The following is a 7621-nucleotide window of genomic DNA, read 5'->3' as shown; positions in this document are numbered from 1 at the left end:
GTGGTAGAGCCTCAGCCTTGAGCAAAGCAGCTGAGGAATGCATCACACCCTGAGTTTAAGCGGTGGGATGGCCACTAAAAAATTTCAAAAAGAGAATGCCAAGTTTATGTATCAGTGCCCTATTTACTTATGTGTGTATATCACCTTCCTTAGTGCAAACAGGTTGTATGTAATGCTTCTGCTTTTATTTACTGACATTTTTCGGATACGCTAGTTGCGCATACTGCATCATTCTCTTCATTTCAGCCCCATCACTTTTCTCTTCCATGGTTCCAGGACTGTGTCCTTTTATGATGCACACTTAAGCTCTCAGCAGCATTTATTTATGTTTTATTATGAGGCCAATGCAGAAACAGTCACAAATCAGGCAGGGGAAGAGAAGATCGGGGTTCATAGAAATAACTGGTATTCAAAAAATTACACTTAGGGATGCAAAATGGTAGCATACTTATGTCAAAACAACCATTAAGAAAAAGATGAGAGGGCTGGGAATGTGGATTAGTGAGAGAGTGCTTGCCTAGCATGCAAGAAGCCCTGGGTTTGATTCCTCAGTAGCACAAACACAGAAAAAGCCAGAATTGGTGCTGTGGCTCAAGTCGCAGAGTGCTAGAGACAGTGCCCAGGCCTTCAGTTCAGCCCAAGAAATGTCAAAAAGATAGGTAGGTAGGTAGGTAGGTAGGTAGGTAGGTAGGTAGGTAGGTAGGTAGGTAGGAGGACAAGAGGAAAGAACAGAATAATTCCCAGTCATCAGGACTTCTGCAGTGTGCCAGGACACCAGCATCCCTTCACACAACAACCGAGCAGAAAGACTGTCTGTCCCACTTCTCAGGCAGCTGAAGGCACCAGAGCCACGAGGCCAGAGCCAGGTTCTAACTCAGCTGCTTAGAGACACAAGGGAAAGGGCCCTGCCTACCCTTGGACTGGAGATTTGCATTAATGATGTGCAGAATGAAGGAAGGAGAATTGAATGGCAGAAATAGAAGAAGGGCCTTCAAATCTGACAGATAGAGAGTCAAAAACCCACTCCCTAAGACCAGAGAGAAGGGTTTTTCTACTCTGTTCCTCCCCTCTCCCCGACTAAACTGGCTATCTATTGATAATATGAAGATAGCCTTAGGCTCCCTTCACCTGAGGGAGGAAGGTTAATTATTCATTGCTTGAAGAGGCTGAGAAAAGCCTGACTCTGATGTAACCCTAACAAATATTTCAGGTTTCCCCCATTGCTGGTTGTGCCTGGAGTGAATGAAGTGATTTTGCAGCTCACTTTCCTGTTGAGTGTTTACATTCTGCCTCCTAATATTTCAGGCCTTGGTCTCTTCACCTAGGCTGGCTTTTGGCACTGTTTTATGTCTTTCAAATACAGTGTTACACTTGAGTTCTTCCTGCTAACAGGGCTAGGGCTTGAATACTGAGATCTTCATTTGAACTCAGGATGGGTCAATAATGTTTCTTTCCTTCTTCTATAGCTCGCGAACTCTAAGAACATTTAGAGTGCAAATAACTTCTCATTACCAAGGGAAAGACAACATGCTATTGAACATCTGACCTTTCACAAGTGGAAGTCAGAGTGTCAGATTTTCCTACCCTGGCTGGCTTCACCCTGTGATCCTGAGACCTCAGCCTCCTGATTTACGGTGATAAGCTACGTGCTCTGCTCAGTTCAGTACTATGACATTGACAATACAAGTCAACTGCTTATCACAAAGTGCTTAGGGAGCATATTAAGCCTTTCAACATTGGACCCTTCAGATCCTTGTAGGACACAAGATTATAATGCTAGAGTCTGAGAGGCTGGGCATATGGATGTACTACACTTGAACCTTAAGCTCTGATTCCAATTCTGGTGTACATCAGCATTCATTTTCCAGAGAATGTTCTCTTAATTAGCAAATAGGAAAAATACTTTGATTAACCTTCACTTTTTCCAGTTGTGTGTCTTGTTTCAAGCCTGGGCACTATCCCTAATCAATTCAGCTCAAGGCTAACACTCTACCACTTGAGCCACAGTGCCACATGGGTTTTTTTATGGTTCATTGAGATAAGAGTCTAACAGGCTTTCCTTGCCTACGCTGTCTTTAAACTGTGGTCTTTAGATCTCAGCCTCCTGAGAAGCTAGTGTTCCAGTGGTGAGGCACAAGCATCTGACCTAATGTTTTTGATAGTCCTGGGGTTTCTTTTTCTCAAGGCTAGCACTCTACCATTAGAGCCACTCCACTGTTTCTGGCTTTTTCTGAGCATGTGGCAGTGTGTATTCAAACCCTCTTATTCACGCATGTTGAGCAAGCACTTTACCCACATTTCTAGCCACATCCTTACAATTTTATCTCACAACTTGCTTGTCCTCATGAAAAGGCTTCTGAGTATAAATCATCTAAAGAAATCCCTATAGAAGTGTGTCCAAACATAAATAAGACAAAGCTTATACTTGGGAGAAACTTTAAACATGTGAAGATTGTGACAAATGCTTCCGTTTAAATATGTATCAGGTTTCAACACTTAAATAGTTTTAATGAAAAATGAGCCAATGTCCTAAATTATTGTGTATAATTGTATAATAGATGTGCAAAATATAATAAATATTATGTGTAGATAATATTAAATAAAATAAATAATGAAAGAATCAAATAAAAACAAAATAATTACAAAATCAATAATAAAATCATAATATGTAATAAACACACATATCTAAGTACATGTCTTATATTCCACATACATATCTTTTCCATTGCAGAGCCTTCATTCAGGCGATGGGAATTTTAGCTTGAATTTCTTTTCCTCAAGGACAGTGAGCTTCGCCTTCACCCATGGTACAAAAGAGTTTACCTGGACAGAGATCAAATCCCACCAATGGTAGAAATATTGGCCCCATTTCCAAGACAGTGACTTAATTTTTTTAATGGAAGCAGTTATGTTTATTCAGTTCCATGCTGAACATTAAAAAAAGCGGTGTAGAATTTTGTACATCTATTCAGATATCCTTCCCTTACCCCCAAAGTGCTTCTCTGAAAACTACATTCTTCCTTTTGTGTATGTTTTTATTGTAAAAATGTCACAGTTACATGAGCATGTTCATGAATATATTTCCTATTGAGCATTGTTGCCTCCACCTTTGCTTTCCCTCTACCATCCCTTCCTTTCAATCTCCACATCTACGCACCCTGTCGAGCTCAGTGACTTAATATTTTATTTTTTTCTTGGCACGGGGTTTGAACTCAAGTAGAGGCAAATCTGCACTTTCCCTGACATTTCTACAGATTAAACAAGATCCTGAGTTCATATCCCAGGCTAGGAAAGAATACTGACAGAAATTCCAAACCAGGGAGCTTTATTTTTTTTAATTTAGTTAAGTAATTAATTAATTTTTTTCCTTCTAATTTATGGCCGATCATGGGGCTTGACCTCAGATAGTGGCAACTCTTCCTCAGCTTCGATCACCCTGGGTTGGGTGCAGCTTCGGGACCCATACCAAATCCTGGAATCCTAGCACAGTGGGCTTGCAGGAAGAACAAAATTGGGATAACACAAAAAGTGGCTAGGTGCAGAAGGCTGGGAGTGTTACGTTTTTTAATTTCCACGGTGACCATGCTGGTCTGAATGACACGACTGCAAAGTGAACCTGACCTGCCATCGCTGAAGGCTGGTAGGCTATCAGGGAAGCCTTAGGCCAACCTGTCAGCATAGTCCCTGGGTTCAAATCCCAGTCCTGACACCTACCAATGGCAGGAGATCACAAGACTCATTACTGTGCATAAGAATACCAATTGAAAGAGAAGTTTGTAATTCGGTCGAGTTTAAAATTCAATGCAATAATCCTAGGATGCTGATTGATCTTAATTAATAGTTCATTAAGCATGAAAATAATACTACTTTAATTGTGTATAATAAATACCTAAGAGTTGGTAATAACACATTATATGTCATTCGATCATAGATATGTGCCTATGACACTTTCTACCAATATATATTTATTTGTATACCACCGTCTTCCTATCCTTGTATCTCTGTTTTAGCCAAAGCTGTGGCACGATTTCAGCACCTGGGACAACCTGACAGCTGCATTGGCTAGAGGCTGTCGTGCTCACACTCACCCATTCATGAATTGGGGCTGCTAGGCCCTGAGTTCAGATCCTGGCACTGCCAAAAATTTAATATTGGAGTAGAAGCCAAGTGTAACACCTGTTTTCCTTTTCTGGGAGGGTCCTGAGTGTCAGGCATGATGGAGAATACATCTACAAATCTAGATGCTATGTGATAGGATGTAAACAATGTAATACATAGTTAGGTGTCATCACAGTCAATAAAATAAACAAATGAATGAATAAAACAAAAAATAAAACGAATAACCACACCAAACATAATATAGACTCAACATCTGCAAGGAAGTTCAATCCTATATTTAAAATGTATATAAAGAGTACGCTTTCCAGGGCTTAGGCTGGAATTCAGGCCTAGGGAACAAGCCTGACTTTCTAGTATTCAAGCAAGGTGAGCTTCCCCTTCCCTGACAGTGCAACAGAGTTACCCAGAACCCAAGTTCAAATCCCAGGCATTGTAGCCAAAAAATGCCACACATTCCAACCCGGGGAGATTCATTAGAATTTTTATTTTTTTTTAAGTTCACTTCACCTTTATTTGATACATTTTGATTTTATAACAGGAGAGTTTTTCAGAAAAAGGGTTTAAACTTTTCCATTTCAGCATAGGACATTGGTGTTTCTATTTTGACCATGTACCATGAAGATTCAGAATGAAAATAAGGACATCATTTCTTCCTAGAAGGTCGGGACAGTTGATTTTATTTCTATTTAGTTATTTCTATAATTATAAACTCTCTGTATTTGTATCATTTGAGTTTTCCTCAGTGCCTACCATGAAATAGAGTAGGGGAGTCCTCATAGCACAAAAGGTTGGATTTCTGAATAAAAACTCACTTCTGTGGGGACAGTAGGTATTTGTAAGCATTTTGGAAATAAACTGTATTGTTAAATGAAAAACAAAAACATTGGGAATGGTATGTATCTCATTAGTGGAGTACTTGCCTGAAGAGCATTAGACCCTGGCAGAAAAGTTTCCTAAAGCGCAGAATGTTAGAATTTTATGATCTGTATGAACAAATTTCTTCTTTTTTTGGGGGGGGGAGTCATGGGGCTTGAACTCAGGGGTTATCCCTACACTCTTCAGCTCCATGTGAAAGATCTACTGCTTGGTTCACAGTGTAACTTCTGGTTTTTTAGTGGTTTATTGGAGATAAGAGTCTCACGGACTTTCCTGCCCAGGCTGGGTTTGAACTGCCATCCTCAGATCTCAGCCTGCTGAGTAGCTAGGATTATAGGCGTGAGCCACCTTCTCCAGGCATATGAACAAACTTCTTAAAGACTGATTCTGGGAAAAGAAACTTAGAATACACTTTTAGTATAAATAATTTATAATACCATGGTTAAGGCACTAATTCAAATGTATTTATTCATTGTCTGGTTTCTTAGTTTATTTAAAGATATATATATATATGCATTATTAATATATATATATATACATATATATTATTAAAAACATAGCTTTGAAGTGTACCTAAGAGCATATTTGTTCATGTAAAGGTATAAAACTACACAAGCTTCATTTTTTTCAGTTTGGTTAGTACCATAAATTAGTGGGATTTTTGTACTGTTGTGTTGTTCTCTGTTTTGGAGGCTTTCTCTCCCTTTTATCCCTTGTCCCCCTCTCCCCACACTTGAACTCAGCTTGCTCTTTCTTGGCTTGGTTGTTCATAGCTGATTTTCTACTACTTCAGCCATACCTGTAGCCTGGTTTTTTGCCAGTTAATTGGAAATGATGTCCTTCAGGCCTTTTCTGCCTTCATTGGCTTTGAAACTTCATCTTCCAGTTCTCAGCCTCCTGAGTAGCTAGGATTACAGATGTGAGCCACTGGGGTGCCTAGGGATAAATTAGACTTTGGTTGGTGTATTCTTTCTGTTTTTCTAAGCATGGGATCATCTACTATAGAACTTCAGTGAATGTTCTGTGTCTGAAGTGAGATATATAATACATATGTAAATCTGTGTAGTTCTCATAAGATGTAATCAATTTAATACATGGTATAAGTGTAATAATAGTCAATAAAAATAATGAATAAATAATACAAAAATAAAATAAATACACTCAAAGCAATATGCAGTAAACAGAAGTATGGATATATTAATCATTATTTCAAATGTGGATGAATATTACTTTAACAGGGTTGGGGATTGAATTTAGGCCTAGGGAACAGGCCTGAATTTCTTGTGTTAAAACAAGGTAAGTTTCCCCATCCCCCACAGTACATTAGAGTTTCCCAGAATCCGAGTTCAAATCCCAGGCCTGGCAGAAAAAAATTGGGCACGAATTCCAAGCCAGGGAGGTCCATTAGTATTTTTAATATTTTTAAATATTTTTAATTTAATTTATTTTATTTTTATATATTTAATTAAGTTATTTAAGTGATTTATTTATTTTGCCAAGCATGGGGCTTGAACTCAGGTCGTGGCAAATCTGCCTCAGATTCCATCACCCTAGGGTGGGTTGGTGCAGCCTCTGGACCCACAGCCCATCCTGGGATCCTAGGCCTCAGGGACTGACAGGAAAACAAATTGAAAATGGCACCAAAAAATAGCTAGGAATTGCAGACAGTCGGCGGATTCTCGGTTTTCCTTCCTTGCATGGTGACTATCCTGGGACCAAATGACATAGCTGCAGCATGTAGGTCTCCTGGCATTGCTGAAGGCTGGCAGGCTGTCAGCGAAGCCATAGGCCAATCTGGACACCTAGGCCCTGAGTTCGAATCCCAATCATGCCACTTACAAAGGCCTAGAGAGCCTAAGAAACTATTGCCTGTCCATAGGAACACCAGAGGAATGTGTTCAATGTCATGAATGGATGAGTAGTTTGTCAATCAGTCTAGCATAAAATTAATCCCAGTATTCACAAGATGTGGATTGATTTTAATTCATAATTTATTATGCATTAAAAGAATACTTTGTGTGTGTGTGTGTGTGTGTGTGAGTGTGTGTGTGTGTGTGTGTGTGTGTGTGTGTGTGTGTTTTGTCGGTCTTAGGGCCTGAACTCTGTTCCTGGGTGCTGTCCCTCAGCTTTTCAGCTTAGGACAAGCGTGGTACCATTTGAGACACAGTGCCATTCCCGGCTTTTTCTGACCATGTGGTGCTGAGGAATCGAACCCAGGGCTCATGCATGCAAGACAAGCACTCTCCAAATGAGCCACCTTCCCAGTCCCTAAAAGAATACTATTGATTAAATGGAGTCCTCACTAAATAGCTGAGAATCACTAGGAAGGTAGTATATGTCATTGAATACTAGGTAAACATCACTGGCAATATCTAAAATCTAAATATATATTTATTTGTATACCACAGTCTGCATAGAAAGGTATTGCTATATTGGCCAATTCTGTGCCTCGATCCCAGGTCCTGGAATCCACCTGACACCTGAATGTGTTAGAGGCTGCTGTGCTGATACTCACCCTTCTAGGCCCTCAGTTCAGGTCCCAGCATTGTTAAAAATGTCTTCCTGGAGTAAGATTCCAAGTGTGATACCTGTTTTCCTTTTCTGTGCAAGTGCTTGGTGTCAGGTA

Source organism: Dipodomys merriami, unplaced genomic scaffold (assembly GCF_024711535.1).
Source record: "Dipodomys merriami isolate MVZ:Mamm:240054 unplaced genomic scaffold, mDipMer1.0.p SCAF_615, whole genome shotgun sequence".
Lineage (NCBI taxonomy): Eukaryota > Metazoa > Chordata > Mammalia > Rodentia > Heteromyidae > Dipodomys > Dipodomys merriami.
The sequence above is the reverse complement of the archived record's forward strand: the minus strand, read 5'-3'. Positions refer to the sequence as shown.